At 45.8% G+C, this 18,595-nt stretch overlaps 1 protein-coding gene across 1 annotated transcript in view; it reads right to left on the reverse strand.

The window, feature by feature from the left end:
• ENPP6 (ectonucleotide pyrophosphatase/phosphodiesterase 6) overlaps positions 1-1,348 on the reverse strand; it is a 100,931-nt gene extending 99,583 nt beyond the window's left edge. Inside the window, exon 1 of the mRNA XM_027529666.1 lies at positions 1,252-1,348. The gene's annotated coding sequence lies outside the window, so the exon portion shown is untranslated. The remainder of the gene's footprint in view (positions 1-1,251) is intronic.
• Between the last annotated feature and the right edge of the window lie 17,247 nt (positions 1,349-18,595).

An 18,595-nucleotide genomic window follows, 5' to 3' on the forward strand; every position in this document is an offset into this window, starting at 1 on the left:
TTCATTCAGAGATAGAAAGAACTTTAAAAACCAAAAAGCTTGTCAGAGAAAATAAAATATCATATATTAATGCATATATGTGGAATCTTGATAAATGGAATAGATGATGTTATCTGCAAAGCAGCAACAGAGACACAGACACAGAGAACAAATGTATGGAGACCAAGGGCGAAAGAGGGGTGAGATGAATCGGGAGGTTGGGATTGACATATATACACTGTTATGTATGAAATATACATGAACCTACTATATAGCACAGGGAACTCTACTCAATACTCTGTGGTGACCTAAATAGGGAGGAAATCCAAAAAAGAGGGGATGTATGATTCACTCGGCTCTACAGCAGAAGCTAACACAATGTTGTAAAGCAACTATACTCCAATAAAAATTAATTTTAAAAATCCTGTGCAGAAACTAGAAGGGACTGGAAGTCGCTCATCACATTTCAGGAAGAACAGTCCCCACAAGTAAAGTGCTCCAAGTAACAGAAGAGTAGGAAATACACTGTTTAACAATATATCAGAAACCTGAGTTTTCCATCCATTTCTTGGACACAGAATACCGCATCAGAGAACCAATTAGTTAAGGTAGGAGAAGTTGGCAGTCTGGTAAAACAGAGCTTCTGTGAGTGAAATTCTGCCAGAAATTGAAAACAGGAACTCGTTTTTGTCCACCTATCCTCTGGCTATTGGTCTGAGAATGAGATTCTACACAAGTGGGTATGACCACGGGCAATCAGCTGACTCTCTCTCTTTATAAATACTAGTTCTATATAGATGTCACTTCATTAAGGATGAAGCAATAAGGGGGGAAGTGAAATGCTCGATTACATTTGAAAGAAAAGTTATACAATGAAAAATGTATATTACTAGTCAATTCTACCTAAATCCTGAATGTCTACAAAAATTGGGAAAGGTGAGTGAAAATTTTGACAGGGAGCGAAGGTACTCTATGTGATTTGTTTTACATAATTGCTATGAAGAAAATGAATAGGGCGATGGTTTAGAGATTAGCAGGCAGAACTACTTAGACGAAATAGCCAGGGCATCTCTAAAGAGCTACAGTTCCCTGACTCTTCTGTAAGTGGAGCTGAGGTTCCAAAAGAAGGACAGGATATTAATATGTGGATCCCACTGCATTCAATTAGGCGCAGAACTGACCCAAATGGAATAAATAACAAGACACAACTGAAACCCATAACCGATAGAGAAATGGAAATTAAAGGCGATTTCTTTCTTAACTCAGCCTTACCTGGTATATAGATGTTTTAAGAAGATAGATCAGGCATCTTATCCTTCATCTTATTATTAAAACAGGGTAACATTTGGTGGGGCTTCCCGGTAGTTCAGCAGCAAAGAATTTGCCTACCAATGCAAGTGGTTCGATCCCTGGGTCTTGAAGATTCCCTGGAGGAGGAAATGGGGGTCTCAGAAAGAGTTGGACACAACTTAGCGACTGAGCACAACATTTGGTGAATATTTACAAAACGGTTAGCATACCATTCAAGTTAAACTGATACTTACTCTGTATCTTGTCATCATAGAGCTGTTGTGCCCACAGTACCAAGAACTGTGCTCAGCACACAATGGGAGCACTGTGTGATGAATGAATGAAGGAGGCAGCTAAGGGCTCTGGGGATGTTGGCACTATCATCACATTTCTCACGCCCACCAGGCTTGCAGGACAACGCATATTGCTTTCTGGATGCCGCACAATGGGCAAATGTTTTCTAGAATCTCACCCATCCTCCAACAAGTCTTCAGTGAGATGAAATAAAAATTTCTTTGTGAATCTCTATTTTTGGGTGCCATCCAGTTCTCAATCAAGCCCAGACCAAAGCTTCGACTCTTGGGATGTGTCAGAGTGTGAAGGAGCCCTTGTAGCTTACACGGCTTCTCATACAGGTTTCCATAAGAATCTGCACGCATGCCTGGTAGACGATTACCTTTCATAGTGTGCCTCCAGCTCCACGTCTCAGTGGCTGCCGTAAAGCACAGCTGCCATAAATGTGGCGGTAGTTAAGGACAGGGTGAGTCCCCTCCTGTCCCTCGTGCTTTAGGTCAGTTCCCCAGACAGACCTTCCCTGAACCCTGAATGTGCACAAGGTCTTGCAGTGCAGAAATGAACGTCCTGAGGGGTTGCTTAGGCTTGTAACTCCACCAGACGCTCCACCAAGCACTTTTCTGTGTCTTCGCATTTGGTCCTCATAAGCAACCCTTGTTATTAGCCCATTTCCCAGATGAGGAAACTGAGTCTTAGGAACATCACAATTACTAATGAAGGAGTCTGGGCGTGAACTCAAGTCTGCCAGGCACTAAAATGTTTTCTCTTAACTTTTAGAGAAAATGCCAGGTGAGGTGACAAGAATTACAGGTGCCTGGGTTGTGTGCTCTCCGGAAGAATCTTCATGTCCTTGTAAACATCTTGCACATCTAACTGGCTAGCAAAAAAAAAGTGTTTTTTGCTTCTGCACATTTTGTTGTAAGCATGCAGCAAACCATCTATATTTAGCATTGATGAATGTTTGTGTCCCACGAACCTAAATATAATGTATTTTGTTTCTAAGTTACAAACAATTAACTCACAGAGGAATGTTGGTCTTTAGCCTGTTTATTAAATCAGGCACTTTCTGAACTTCTGTAAGAGGAGGAAAGGAATGAGCATCTATTGAGTGCTCATTGTATGTTACACACTTTACAGAATGAGTCCATGTAGTCCAGTAGCCCAATGAGACAGGCTCTTCCCTTGTTTATAGGTAAGGACATGGAAGCTTAGGCACACGAGTGGCAGAATCGAAATCCAGATCAGGTTCCAGTGCCAAAGCCAGTCTGTTTCCATGGCTCCTCTGAGTTGGCTGGCATCTCCCTGTGCTGAGCATCTGGGGTGGGCTGGAAAGCAGCCACGGCTCTCCCAGACGCTCCCCCAGGGAGGAGGAGTCACGTGGTCAGGGTGCCTAGCACAGAGCAACCCTGAATATCAGCTATCTGTGCTCAGCGGGGCTGCTCTCAGAATCAGAGGGAACTGCAGCTTGAAAAGCCCCTGTTGAAGATTGTCAATGTGACGGGGACCCCCTCAGGCCAGTGATGAAGAGTGTCTCCCTTAACACAACATTGTAAAGTAACTATAGTCCAATCAAAGTTAAATTAACATAAAAGTCACTCCTGGTCCAAACTCCAGCCAGGCTCCTCTGAACCCTCCTCTCAGTGAAGCCTTGACTTGGTCTTATAAAGACTTGAACAAAATACTAACCTAGTTTCTCACAGCTCAGGGCTGCATCCCTAGGTGACCCTAAGCCCTCCAGCCCTTAAAATGCCAACTTGAGAAAACTCAAGGCTAGCAAAAGGATTGGCCGTTCCAGCCAAGATGGGGTCCCTGGCTCCTCGCCTCTGCAGGATGCAGGACGCTAACCTCAGTAAATGCCAGTTGACAAACCCAGATGAGTTTTGTTAACTGAAAAAAAAAAAAAAAAAAAAAACACGCAGCCTGGAAGTTGAGAGTTCTGTTTATTCGGCAGAAATTTTTAGGACTCCAAGCCTGGGAGAGAGCATCTCAAATGACCCTGAGGGAACTGCTCAGAGGAGGCGAGTTGGGGAGCCAGGTTTCATAGAAGTTTTGAAACAAAGGGCAGGCAGTCTGAACATCAAAAGATTTTATTAATTAAAGAAAACCAGATATCTTAAGGAATTTAATGCTTTTCTCTGTATGGGATGATGCAAGAGTCTGGGCTCACTGACATCATTCTTATGATATGCACCTCAGCTACCTTGGGCCGGTATTCTGTGTTTTCACTTCCTGCCTTTGCTCAGGGCTCACGATAGGGAGTGGCTGCAGACTGATGGCTGCTAAATGGCAGGCATTCCTTTCCTTCCTGAGTGTCCTCAGGGTTCATGGGCTCACACTGGAGGGCTGCCATCACTGATGACTGTGATGTCCTTGTGTACTGATGTGACAGGAAATATTCCATTTCTTAGTATCATATGGGGCAAATCCCATCTTCTCATCTGTTGTGATTTTTCACTTCTCTGACTCTACTGAGCCCTGTCCACTGCCCTGCATAGTCCTTCATTCTCCTTGAAAACACTCAAGTTACTTCTATAAAATCAAAGTTGAGATCAGTTCATACTGGTCTCTTTTCCCTACGACAGAGGCAGGCTACCAATTAAAATCCATCTTTACCACCTCATTTTTAAAGTATTTTTGATATTAATTTCTCATTTAAGTGCTTTCTTCGCTGCAATCAACTTCTGTGTTTTTTCGGTCTTCTAACTTCATTGAGGCTTTGAATGGCTAAAAGTCAAAGATCTCTCTTGGGAAATGTTACATTGAACTGGAAAATATATGGGTTCCTTTCAGTATCTTTTTATACTGATTTCTAACATAATTCCACAGTGATAAGAGAACACACTCTATATGATTTCAATACCATCAGACCATAAAAATTTTGCACCTTGTTGTATGTCCATGATTTGTTCCACTGTCTCCTGCTTTATACTATGGGAGGTTGAATAGATTCTGTATCCTACTGTTGTGTGAAAATTATATAAATCTTGATTATTTTGATTTGGTTCATGGTGTTTTTCAGATCTACTATATCTTTCTACTCTTCTGTATATTCATTCTATTAATTTTTGAGAGTTTGATATTTGAAACACCAACTAAAAATTATATTTATCTACTTAAAAAATAATCGCAATATGCAGTGGAAGAAGATGTAACTTTGTTCTGTATTTTCCAAGTCTTCTGTAAATGTGTTATCATACTTTCATAATTTAAAAAATAAGAAAGAAAAAAAAAGAGAGAGAGAAAGACTTCTCCATGGAGTGTCACTCCAGGGAGCCCATTTTCTTTTCCTCCTTGATAAGCCCTGTCTTTTCATACTGTTCATGGGGTTCTCAAGGCAAGAATACTTTAGTGGTTTGCCATTCCCTTCTCCAGTGGACCACATTCTGTCAGATCTCTCCACCATGACCCGCCCATCTTGGTTTGCCCCACGGGCATGGCTTAGTTTCATTGAGTTAGACAAGGCTGTGGTCCTAGTGTGATTAGACTGACTAGTTTGCTGTGAGTATGGTTTCAGTGTGTCTGCCCTCTGATGCCCACTTGCAACACCTACCGTCTTACTTGGGTTTCTCTTACCTTGGGCGTGGGGTATCTCTTCACGGCTGCTCCAGCAAAGCGCAGTCAACGCTCCTTACCTTGGAAGAGCGGTAGCTCCTCACCCCCGCCCTTCCTGACCTTCAACGTGGGATAGCTCCTCTAGGCCCTCCTGTGCCCATGCAACCACAGCGTGGGGTTGCTCCTCCCAGCCGCCGCCCCTGGCCTCAGGCTTAGGGGGATGGGGTAGCTCCTCCCGCCCGCTGCCCCTGGCCCCGGGCTTAAGGGCATGGGGTATCTCCTCCTGGCCGCCGCCCCTGACCTCGGACGCAGGGTAACTCCTCTCCTCCCTGCCCCTGACCTCAGACGCTGGATATCTCCTCTTGGCCGCCCCCCCCCCCCGACCTCAGACGTGCGGTAGCTCCTCTCAGCCGTACCTGCGCCGTCGCACTCTGGCACTCTCGGCCGCTGCCCCTGACCTCGGACGTGGGGTAACTCCTCTTGGCCGCCGCCCTTCGGGCACGGGGTCCTCCTGGCTTCTTCCCCTGACCTCGGACGTGGGGTAGCTCCTCTCGGCTGCGCTTTAGCGCGCCCGTCGCAGCCGCCTGCGCTTTAGCGCGCCCGTCGCAGCCGCCTGCGCTTTAGCGCGCCCGTCGCAGCCGCCTGCGCTTTAGCGCGCCCGTCGCAGCCGCCTGCGCTTTAGCGCGCCCGTCGCAGCCGCCTGCGCTTTAGCGCGCCCGTCGCAGCCGCCTGCGCTTTAGCGCGCCCGTCGCAGCCGCCTGCGCTTTAGCGCGCCCGTCGCAGCCGCCTGCGCTTTAGCGCGCCCGTCGCAGCCGCCTGCGCTTTAGCGCGCCCGTCGCAGCCGCCTGCGCTTTAGCGCGCCCGTCGCAGCCGCCTGCGCTTTAGCGCGCCCGTCGCAGCGATCAATGCAAAGAAATAGAGGAAAACAACAGAATGGTAAAGACTAGGGATCTCTTCAAGAAAATCAGAGATACCAAAGGAACATTTCATGCAAAGATGGGCTCGATAAAGGACAGAAATGGTATGGACCTAACAGAAGCAGAAGATACTAAGAGAGATGGCAAGAATACACAGAACTGTACAAAGAAGATCTTTACGACCCAGATAATCACGATGGTGTGATCACTGACCTAGAGCCAGACATCCTGGAATGTGAAGTCAAGTGGGCCTTAGAAAGCATCACTATGAACAAAGCTAGTGGAGGTGATAGAATTCCAGTCGAGCTATTCCAAATCCTGAAAGATGATGCTGTGAAAGTGCTACACTCAATATGCCAGCAAATTTGGGAAACTCAGCAGTGGCCACAGGACTGGAAAAGGTCAGTTTTCATTCCAATCCCAAAGAAAGGCAATGCCAAAGAATGCTCAAACTATCGCACAATTGCACTCATCTCACACGGTAGTAAAGTAATGCTTAAAATTCTCCAAGCCAGGCTTCAGCAATATGTGAACCGTGAACTTCCAGATGTTCAAGCTGGTTTTAGAAAAGGCAGAGGAACCAGAGATCAAATTGCCAACATCCACTGGATCATGGAAAAAGTAAGAGAGTTCCAGAAAAGCATCTATTTCTGCTTTATTGACTATGCCAAAGCCTTTGACTGTGTGGATCACAATAAACTGTGGAAAATTCTGAAAGAGATGGGAGTACCAGACCACCTGACCTGCCTCTTGAGAAATTTGCATGCAGGTCAGGAAGCAACAGTTAGAACTGGACATGGAACAACAGACTGGTTCCAAATAGGAAAAGGAGTACGTCAAGGCTGTGTATTATCACCCTGCTTATTTAACTTATATGCAGAGTACATCGTGAGAAACGCTGGACTGGAAGAAACACAAGCTGGAATGAAGATTGCCGGGAAAAATATCAATAACCGCAGATATGCGGATGACACCACCCTTATGGCAGAAAGTGAAGAGGAACTTAAAAGCCTCTTGATGAAAGTGAAAGTGGAGAGTGAAAAAGTTGGTTTAAAGCTCAACAATCAGAAAACGAAGATCATGGCATCCAGTCCCACCACTTCATGGGAAATAGATGGGGAAACAGTGGAAACAGTGTCAGACTTTATTTTTCTGGACTCCAAAATCACTACAGATGGTGACTGCAGCCATGAAATTAAAAGACGCTTACTTCTTGGAAGGAAAGTTATGACCAACCTAGATAGCATATTGAAAAGCAGAGACGTTACTTTGCCAACAAAGGTTCGTCTAGTCAAGGCTATGGTTTTTCCTGTGGTCATGTATGGATGTGAGAGTTGGACTGTGAAGAAGGCTAAGCGCCAAAGAATTGATGCTTTTGAACTGTGGTGTTGGAGAAGACTCCTGAGAGTCCCTTGGACTGCAAGGAGATCCAACCAGTCCATTCTGAAGGAGATCAGCCCTGGGATTTCTTTGGAAGGAATGATGCTAAAGCTGAAACTCCAGTACTTTGGCCACCTCATGCGAAGAGTTGACTCATTGGAAAAGACTCTGATGCTGGGAGGGATTGGGGGCAAGAGGAGAAGGGGACGCCAGAGGATGAGATGGCTGGATGGCATCACCGACTCAACGGATGTGAGTCTGGGTGAACTCCGGGAGTTGGTGATGGACAGGGAGGCCTGGCGTGCTGCGATTCATGAGGTCGCAAAGAGTCGGACACGACTGAGCAACTGATCTGATCTGATCTGAAGCCCTGTCTGGAAATATACCATACACTATGGCCATCAAAAGCTCAGTTTAGTTCAGTCACTCAGTTGTGTCCGACTCTTTGCAACCCCATGAACCACAGCACGCCAGGCCTCCCTGTCCATCACCAACTCCCGGAGTTTACCCAAACTCATCTCCATCGAGTCGGTGATGCCATCCAACCATCTTATCCTCTGTCGTCCCCTTCTCCTCCTGCCCTCAATCCATCAAAAGAATAAATAAATAAAATCCGTCCTTACCACTTCAGTCTCTGACCTCAGGCAGGGCTACCCCTCAGTGACTGTCACTCTGAAGACCCCACTGCCCCTTCCCCGACCCTGGCCAGTGCCCCATCGGCCCTCACCCCAACACTAGTCCTGGCAACCACTCTCCCTGGCCTCCACTTCCCCCAGCCTCCAGCCTCTCCTCCAACTCCTCCAGGGTTTCCACTTCCCGTTTCTGGGAGGAAAAGTAGGTTTCGCCTGAGTTGGGCTCTGGCATGAAGCAGAGAAATGTTTGGGCCAGATGGATGTTCTCTGATCACTGAAGCAGCGCATCTGAGTACGACCCTTTCAAACCTTCCAGAACAGTCACTAAGGAGAGTGGAAGGATGTAGCTTGCTTCTGGGAGCCCAGGAACGGAGCGCTGCAGAGAAAGGAGGTGTTGCTGGGAGCACTGGCCACCACGCCCTCGGTGCTGCTGGAGAAGTCCCTGCAGGGCTCAGAGCCCAGCACTGAGAAAGAAGATGATTCTGGTGGAGATGGAAGAGCTCCTGGGCACTCAGCCCCCTTGCGGGGTAGGAATCTTCACTTCACTGGCATCTTCACTTCACTCTTAGCCGCCTGCCCTTCACAACCACTTCGCCTATCTGCAAAGATGGGGTGTCAACTGGGAGTTTCATGGGAGTTGGTAATTTTCAGATAGCTTTGTGTTTCCACCCAAGCTGTGCACAAGACCAGATATATCTATGCTTTCAAGTTTTCAGAAGAACTGAGACCTCAGGTTTTGTTGTGGCAGTGTTACTTTATTTGTGATGACTGTCAAGGGTATGGCCCAGCATCTGAGCCTGTCTCTTCTTTGTGTTTTGAGCATGACCTTGGAGTCCCTGGACAAAAGGATGTTCATCTGTAATGTGAGATCATTGGATTAATGACATCCAATGTATCTGTGAACATTAAAAATATTTGAACGTCCCATTTTTATATTTTCCCAGCACTATTCCTTGCAAACTGGTGGCCTAAGAAGTAGAATTATGGAGAGATTACATGTGAATCCTGGAAAATTCTGGGACTCTTTCTATCACTTTACGACCCATCTTCCTGCTGTACTACATCCAAAAGAACTGTAAATCTAACTCCAAAAGCAGTGAGAGCAAAGTCATCAACCACTTGGCAAAATTTCATTAAATGTCACTAATCTCAGAAACTTCTCAGCCAGAAGTTTTTATCTTTCTCTCTCCCTTATCCCTTCCCAAGTCTGTGAGCTCTTTCTTCCACCCAAGGGAACCTCCTGTTTCTCTCCTTGCCTGCACTAAGTTTTTCAGTTTTTTGCAGCTTTACATGTTACCACTGAAAGGAAGGAGAAAGAGAGGAAGGTCTTCCTATATTTGTCTCTGTCATGTTAGAGTCTAAAGCACAAGTAACAATATCTTCCTAGAAGAAGATATTGTTTACTTGAAGAGCTAGCAATGTGAATCCTCGATCTTTCAACACAGAGTTCCTCTAATTTTTCAAGGCAGTTTATTTATATTTTTAAAAGTTGTTTATTCATTTATTTTTGGCTACATTGGGTCTTAGTTGTGGCACACAGGATCTTCATTTCGGTGTTCTGGCTTAGTTGCCCTGTGGCATGTAAGATCTTAGTTCCCTGATGAGGGATTGAACCTGCATCCTCTGCATTGGAACGTGGATTCTTGACCAGTGTACCACCAGGGAAGTCCCTCAGAGTAGTTTGCATGTGCTCAAGTTGCTCAGTTGTATTGGACTCTTTTGAGACCCCATGGACTGTAGCCCATTAGGCTCCTCTGTCCATGGGATTCTCCAGGCAAGAATACTAGAATATCATTTCCTCCTCCAGGGGATCTTCCTGACCCAGGGATTGAACCCTCATCTCCTGCATTGGCAGGTGGATTCTTTATCACTGAGCCACCTGGGAAGCCCTCAAGGTAGTTTACCTCAGGGCTTTTCAGACACTTACATGCTTTGGAAATCTGTAGATCCTCTTAAAATGCAGACTTGAATTCAATTTTTCTGGGGTGGGGCCTGGGATTCTGCATTTCCAATAACCTCCCGGATGATGGCTGGCGATGCTGCTGCACCTTAGACCTCACTTTGAATGGCATGGCTTAGATTACCTCATTTTGTTCTATAATGACTGGAAATACTGGAGTTATAACAGTCATTCTCATGACTGCATTTGTCATTTTACAAGCAGGCAACCTGAAGAAGCTTGGCTGGCCTGTGACTTCATCTTCTCTTAGTTTGTGGTGGTGTTGTTTTTTTAATTGCTTTACAATGGTGTGTTCATTCTACTATGCAGCAAAGTGAGTCAGCTGTTTAAATACATCCCCTCTTTTTTGGATTTCCTTCCCATTTAGGTCACCACAGAGCACTGAGTGGTGTTCTTAGTACCACATAGTAGGTTCTCATCCGTCTTAGCTTTGAAGCCAGAGCTGGAGCTCTCAAGCCATTCAGTAGTCTGTTGGAGACAGTGCCATGTGGAGGCTTTTCTAAGACAGAGACATGTTGACAAAGAGACACTAGTTGGGACATCACTATATGAATCTTTTTATTTTTTCCTGATTTTGGATCTGGCATTTATTATCATTACCATTTTGCATAGCATATGGAACTCCACTCCGTGTTATGTGGCAGCCTGGATGGGAGGGGATTTGGGGGGAGAATAGATTCATCTATATGTATGGCTGAGTCTCTTTGCTGTTGACCTGAAACTATCACAACATTTTTATTCGACTATACCCCATTATTGACTATGACCCAGATAATCATGATGGTGTGATCACTCACCTAGGCCAGACATCCTGGAATGTGAAGTCAAATGGGCCTTAGGAAGCATCACTACGAACAAAGCTAGTGGAGGTGATGGAATTCCAGTGGAGCTATTTCAAATCCTGAAAGATGATGCTGTGAAAGTGCTACACTCAATATGCCAGCAAATTTGGAAAACTCAGCAGTGGCCACAGGACTGGAAAAGGTTAGTTTTCATTCCAATACCAAAGAAAGGCAATGCCAAAGAATGCTCAAACTACCACACAATTGCACTCATCTCACACGCTAGTAAAGTAATGCTTAAAATTCTCCAAGCCAGGCTTCAGCAATACATGAACTGTGAACTTCCAGATGTTCAAGCTGGTTTTAGAAAAGGCAGAGGAACCAGAGATCAAATTGCCAACATCCGCTGAATCATGGAAAAAGCAAGAGAGTTCCAGAAAAAATCTATTTCTGCTTTATTAACTATGCCAAAGCCTTTGACTATGTGGATCACAATAAACTGTGGAAAATTCTGAAAGAGATGGGAATACCAGACCACCTTACCTGCCTCTTGAGAAACCTCTTTGCAGGTCAGGAAGCAACAGTTAGAACTGGACATGGAACAACAGACTGGTTCCAATTAGGAAAAGGAGTACGTCAAGGCTGTATATTGTCACCTGGCTTATTTAACTTATATGCAGAGTACATCATGAGAAATGCTGGACTGGATTGAAGCACAAGCTGAAATCAAGATGGCCGGGAGAAATATCAGATATGCAGATGACACCACCCTTATGGCAGAAAGTGAAGAAGAACTAAAAAGCCTCTTGATGAAAGTGAAAGAGGAGAGTGAAAATTTTGGCTTAAAGCTCAACATTCAAACAACTAAGATCATGGCATCTGGTCTCATCACTTCATGTCAAATAGATGGGGAAACAGTGGAAACAGTGGCAGACTTTATTTTTTTGAGCTCCAAAATCACTGCAGATGGTGACTGCAGCCATGAAATTAAAAGATACTTACTCCTTGGAAGGAAAGTTATGCCAACCTAGACAGCATATTAAAAAGCAGAGACATTACTTTGCCAACAAAGGTCAATCTAGTCAAGGCTATGTTTTTTCCTGTAGTCATGTATGGATGTGAGAGTTGGACTATAAAGAAAGCTGAGTGCTGAAGAATTGATGCTTTTGAACTCTGGTGTTGGAGAAGACTCTTCAGAGTCCCTTGGACAGAAAGGAGATCCACCCAGTCCATCCTAAAGGAGATCAGTCCTGAGTGTTCATTGGAAGGACTGATGCTGAAGCTGAAACTCCAATACTTTGGCCACCTGATGCAAAGAGCTGACTCATTTGAAAAGACTTGATGCTGGGAAAGATTGAAGGCAGGAGGAGAAGGGGATGACAGAGGATGAGATGGTTGAATGGCATCACCAACTCAATGGACATGAGTTTGAGTGAACTCTGAGAGTTGGTGATGGACAGGGAGGCCTGGTGTGCTGCAGTCCATGGGGTTGCAAAGGGTCGGACACGACGGAGCAACTGAACTGAACTGAACTGATACCCCGATAAAAAATAAAAAGTTCCCAAAAAAGTATGAATCTTTAATGCACTGTGAATCTGGCTACTGTTTAAAATAATGTATTTTATAAAAATTATTTATTCATTTATCTTTAGCTGTGGTGGATCTTCTTTGCTGCACTGGCTTTTCTCTAATTTTGGCAAGTGAAGGCTTTTCTCTCGTTGTGGTGTACGGGCTTCTCATTGCGGCAGCTTCTCTCGTTTTGGAGCACGGGCTCTAGGGCTCACAGGCTGCAGCAGGTGTGGCTCCCGGCCTCTAGAGCACAGGCTCAACAGTTGTGGTGCGTGGACTTAGTTGCTCCATGACACATGGGATCCTCCCAGACCAGGGATTGAACCCATGTCTCCTGCATTGGCAGGCAGATTCTTTACCACTGAGCCACCAGGGAAGCCCTAAAAGAATGTCTTGAATGGGTGTCTTGGAAGATCCAAGGTGCCTCTGTTTAGGACAGCTGTCAAATGTCATTGGAGCATCAAGCAGGAAAAATGTGAAACACTGTTTTCTATACAAAAGAAAACGAGAGGAAGAGCCTCAGAATAATGGGGAGCCACAAGCCTCCTCTTTCAGCTGAATCTGCTGGCTCTTGTTAGTATAATCTCCCTTACAAGCCTGAACTGAAAAGGGAACTTGGAGTATACAGCCTATGGAAGGGACTCTGGGACCTGGGAGCTGAGGGCTGGGGACTAGGAATCTGAGTTGGTAAAGAGCAAGACTGAGGAGTCAGTGACCAAACTGCTGGCTAGAGAACATTCTGGAGGTAAAAACACCAGCCAGCTGCATTCTTAAACGTTAGACAAAATCGGAGCATGTCACAGATGAAGGAACCTCAGCAACCACCTGGTCCTAAGCCTCCACTTGCCCACAAGGAAACCCACCTCCAGAAAGTTGGGTGATTTTTCTCAAAGTCAGAATATCGGTTGGGGCTTTTGGCTGGCTTTTGAACTCATGGTCCTGAGCTCTTTGCACTTAAACGTGTTAATCAACTCTTACACATGAAATTAGGTGTAAAAGCAATTCTTCCCAAGAATAAATTTAAAGTCTATTTCTGAGACTCTACAGGAAGTGGCCAGGAAGAAAAAAAATCAGCAAAAGAGCCTAGATGTGACACCTGCAGGCAACTGCATGGTTTGAGGAAGGCTGAGATTGTCCAAGCAATACGTCTCTCCAACAGAGAGATGATATCACACCCAGGAGCATATTTTAATTCCCACAACAGCCCATTAAGTAGATAATATTAACCCCATTTTACAGATAGGGAAACTGAGTCTCAGATTAAGTAAATGCTTGTAGGTCAGACATCCATTGACCTGAGATGTGGGTCTACCTTCTCCCAAATCCTGTGCTTCTTCCATGCGCTGACTGGGCCCTCCCCCCACTGAGTCTGAGCCTTTTCCCGAGCCTCTGGGAACAGGACTTGATTTTCACAAACACTGGAAGAAGGAGTCAAATCCAAGAGAAATAGGATCTGAAACTCAGCTGCGGGGAGAAGCAAGATAAAGGGAGGACAAGCAGAAAAGTTAGTGGAGGAGGTTTGCAAGGTGTCCAGAATTGACTGTGAAGCTCTTGTTTCTATGAAGGGATCATTCAAGGTACTTTCCAACAACTGTTTGAGGCTTTTGTTTTGATGAGCTGCAACAGCAACAGTGATGTGGGCGGCGGGAGCCCCCTTTCTCACTTTTCTTTCCTTCTTTCCGGTCCTGACCCCAGAGGCTGTTAAGTCGCCCATAAAACAGCCCAAGAGTGTGTCAGGCCGGGGTGTCCCCTGGTGCTACCAGCACTGCACGGTGACTACTCAAGGCTCGTGCCCTTTGACAGCCTGAGCTGAGTGCCTGGGGAGAAAGGCAGACGTCTACTTCAGAAGACAGCTTTGCTCCACACTGACCATCTTTGTGTTGGCAGTAACATAGTCAGCTTGAAAACGGATTTCTACTGGGAGAGAGAGGCTTTTCTTAATTATTTTTAGTAGGTCAAAAACCAAATTAGATGACCCAGATCGTTTTCCACACAGATAGAGAACCTGCACCCACCCCCATCCTTCTGTGACAGCTAAGCTGGTTGCGCTGTAATCCTTGGGCAGAAGGATGCGGTGACAAGGAGGACATTGGAAGCCCAGTGCCTGTCCTTTCCAGAACTGAAGGGTTGCAGGAGGAAGGGAAGGAGGTAAAGGAGGACAAGCTCTGGGGCTTTGGTTTGCCTTTTCTCTCCGGACCAGCTCTTAGGAAGAGGGGAGCTGTAGAAACGCCGAGATCACTGAAGGGAAGCTGGAACCTCAGGGTTGGAAATCCACATCTCTGGGTGTTGCCGTGAAAAGGAAAAAAGGAGGAATGAGCTTTTCTTCTCTTTCCTGAGAACAAAGAGGGTAAAGAGAACAATGAGCAGGCCTGATCACTCCTAGTTTTTACTGTAACTGACCCATTGTCTGTAACTAAGTTTGCTTTTCTGCCCCTAACTCCACGAGCTACATTCTCCCAGTCGAGTCTGACTCTTTTTGACTCTGTGGACTATAGCCCACCAGGCTCCTCTGTCCATGGGGTTTTCCAGGCAGGAATACTGGAACGGGTTGCCTTTCTTCCTCCAGGGGATCTTCCTGACCTAGGGATCAAACCTGTGTCTCCATTGCAGACAGGTTCTTTACCCACTGAGTCATCAGGGAAGCCGTACTATCCTTGACCTCTATGCTAATTACATTCTGTATCTGGTGCTTTATAGCACCCTCTTTGCAGACCACTCCTTGTAGTTTTTCTGTCTTTGCCTTACAGAAAGAAGGTCAGGGTACAATACCCAAAAGACAATGGCCCCAACTACCAGGCTATCTTATGCCAACTAACGCAAGAGGAAGAATACAAGATTGGCCCCAACTACCAGGCTACCTTATGCCAACCAACGCAAGAGGAAGAATACAAGATCCTTACAACTTTGTTGCTCATCACCTACCCCTGACTGCAAGCCCTCATCTGTATAATCCCCCCAGTTCCTCATGGAAGGGGGGCACAGGTTTGAGGCAGGAGCCTACTGCGTTCTAAAATACCCTCCTATTTTCTCCAAACTCTGTCTCCATATTTTTCAACTCAGCTTTGGTGTGTGGGCAAAGATAGCCAAGATTTTAGCGGCCACATGGGCAGAGGAAGGGGAAGCTCCAGATCCTTGCGGAACACCATCCTTCCGCTCAACGCTACTTCCAAATGGTGCAAGGTAATGGCAAGCGGGTGACAGAAGAACCCAAGGCCCTGGATGCCCTGGGCCTGCCTGTGGCTTGATGAAGCCCAACTGTCCTACATGCCACCAGAAGGGAATGCAGCCATGCTAAGGATTCCACTCATCAACAGAGATCTCAGGTCACTTCAGAAAAGCCTTGGGGGTTCCAGACATCAAGATCAGAGAAAACGACCAGGTCTCCAGACTCCAGTGTGGGCTGCAACATAACACCCCAAAGGGCCAGATGAGGCTAGGAGCCCACCAGAGGGACCAGGGCAGGAGGGGGCCCCATCCACTCACTCTGTTGCATAAACTGGTGTGTAAATAAAGGACACAAAATGGATGCAATCAGTCTTTCTGCCATGAGGTCACAAGAGCCATGCCTCTCCTCCATTACCAGGGATATGTCTTCACCCCTTCATGCTTGTCATCCCAGAATACCTGTTAATGGCACTCCTCAGTGGTAAAGCATACACTTGCAATGCAGGAGATGCAGGAGACACAGCTTCCATCCCTGGGTCAGGAAGACCCCTTGGAGAAGCAAATGGCAACCCACTTCAGTATTCTAGCTAGGGAAATCCCATGGACAGGGGAGCCTGGCAGGCTACAGTCCATGGGGTCGCAACGAGACAGACCCAACTGAGCACACATGCTTCTAATGCTTCTTTTCTATCTCAAACATGTCTCGAGTTGGCCTGGCATGTGTGGTTATACATCATATAGGATAAGGGGCATATTGTGATTCTATTTATTAATTACAAAAGTATCACCTGCAAGTCTCGGGTTTCTTTCTGTTTGCACATCTGCAGTGAGCATGTTTGGAAAGAGGCTGCTAACAGTGGTTCCCTGAGCAGTGGGTGGTGCTGTGGAAAGTGTTGTGCTATTTTATACGTTCAGCTTGTTGTACCAGTGTGTGTGTCTGTGTTTTTAAAGTGTCCCATATGGAGGATGAGTTATAATGGTCACTCCATCCAGGACACAGGAATCATCTTGAAGAACCAGGGAAGATAGTAGAAACTGAGAGCCTGAGCATTTCTGTTAAAGGCACTGAACATTTTTCTGAAACTGGGACAGTTTATGGGCTTCCCTGGTGGCTCAGATGGTAAAGAATCCACTTGCAACGCAGGAGAAATGGGAGACCTGGCTTCAGTCCCTGGGTTGGGAAGATCCCCTTGAGAAAGGAATGGTTACCCACTCCAGTATTCTTGCCTGGAGAATCCCCATGGACAGAGAAGCCTGGCGAGCTACAGTCCATGGGGTTGCAAAGAGTCAGACACGACTGAGAGACTAAGCACAGCACAGCACACCCACTCCAGTATTCTTGCCTGGAGAATTCCATGCAGTTTGTATTATTGCAGACAGACTAAGTTCACCAGAGTAAGTTCATTCATTCTAAGCAGACTGTAGTTGGTTTTTCCTATTGCCCTGTAGGGGTGGGCTCCTAAAGAATATCTGACGAGCCAGAGAGAAGCACCTTTTCTGTGCCCATCTGAGTATAGGGTGAGTAGTTTTGTGACTATGCTAGTGTGGAATCTGACTACTACTTTTGAAAGGCTGGTAACTCGTTTGTTCCAAATGACAGAAATTATAATCTCCTTTTTTTGAAGTGTGACCTGTGATAATTCTCATTTTAAGGTTTTGCTTTCAGTCCACACTCAGGCCCATAACCAGGGCCAGGTTCCAGCCAGGGAGAGCACCGCAGCTTATTACGGGGCTGCTGGTGGGCTCCTGGGGATGGTCACGGCACCCTCAGCTTCAGAAGAAGGTCAGGCGGGGCTGGGCAGTCACTTCCAGCCTAGAGAAGCTTCTCCATGGACCCCAGTAGTTGAGTAAATGTCAGCATTTGCCATGCGGGCTATGATACTGTCGGCTTTAAAAAAAAAAAAAAAAAGCACAAAGTGAGAGTTGTGAGTTGTTTTATTTGGGGCAGAATGAAGACTGGAAACAAGGAGACAGCACCTCAGATAGCTCTAAGAAACTGTTCCAAAGATGCAGGGGGTTGGCGGGAGGACAGCATATATGTGATTTTGGTAAAGGGGAAATACGTGCAATCAGGCACATATTTTTCCAAAAAGTTTCTACTAGTCTCATGAAGCTTCTGCTAGTCATGAGAAACAGTGACTAACAGAAGGATTTTAGTGCTTTGCTAGATAGGAGTGAAAGGTTGTTGTTGAATCACGCAAAGACACCGGGATTCTTGGCCCCTAGAGGAGAAGAATTCAATCCGGGGCCAGAGACAAGGCTTGATCGCTCAGAGCTTTTGTGTAATAAAATTTTATTAAAGTATAAAGGAGATAGAGAAAGCTTCTGACATAGGCATCAGAAGGGGGCAGAAGAGTAGCCCCCTGCTAGTCTTCAGCTGGATCTTATATAGTCACTGCTGCTGCTGCTGCTGCTGCTAAGTCGCTTCAGTCGTGTCCGACTCTGTGTGACACCATAGACGGCAGCCCACCAGGCTCCCCCGTCCCTGGGATTCTCCAGGCAAGAACACTGGAGTGGGTTGCCATTTCCTTCTCCAATGTATGAAAGTGAAAAGTGAAAGTGAAGTGGCTCGGTCGTGTCCGACTCCCAGCTAGCAGCCTGTTAATGAACTAAAGGAACGTCTTAAAATTTAGAATAGCACCAGGCCCCTTACCCATAAGATGCATTTTGGGATAATCTTGGCACCAAATGGTTTATCTTGGGCCATAAAATGATTAACTTGAATCTTGAAGAAGGGCAGACCACCATACAAATAGTTTCATTTACATAGATTAGGGGAACAATATCTGAGTATAACATAACTGGTTTGTCAAGTAGGTTCTGAGCCAAGAAGGGGAATCGGAATGGACTTGAAGACAGAGTCTGGGGTAAATGCATAGCACATTAGCATAGCTTAAGACAAATATTTCCATAAGAAAAAGGCATTGGTTATCTCTAGGTTTGAGAATAGTTAACTTCAGCCGAAACCAGGTGTCATTATGGCAACACAGTATTTTAAGAGAAACCTCCTTTTAAATTTGTATAGAGAAGGAAAAAATATCGCTAGTTTGTTTCCTCCTGTCACTTAAGAGAGAG

Source organism: Bos indicus x Bos taurus, chromosome 27 (genome assembly GCF_003369695.1).
Source record: "Bos indicus x Bos taurus breed Angus x Brahman F1 hybrid chromosome 27, Bos_hybrid_MaternalHap_v2.0, whole genome shotgun sequence".
NCBI classification, from domain to species: domain Eukaryota; kingdom Metazoa; phylum Chordata; class Mammalia; order Artiodactyla; family Bovidae; genus Bos; species Bos indicus x Bos taurus.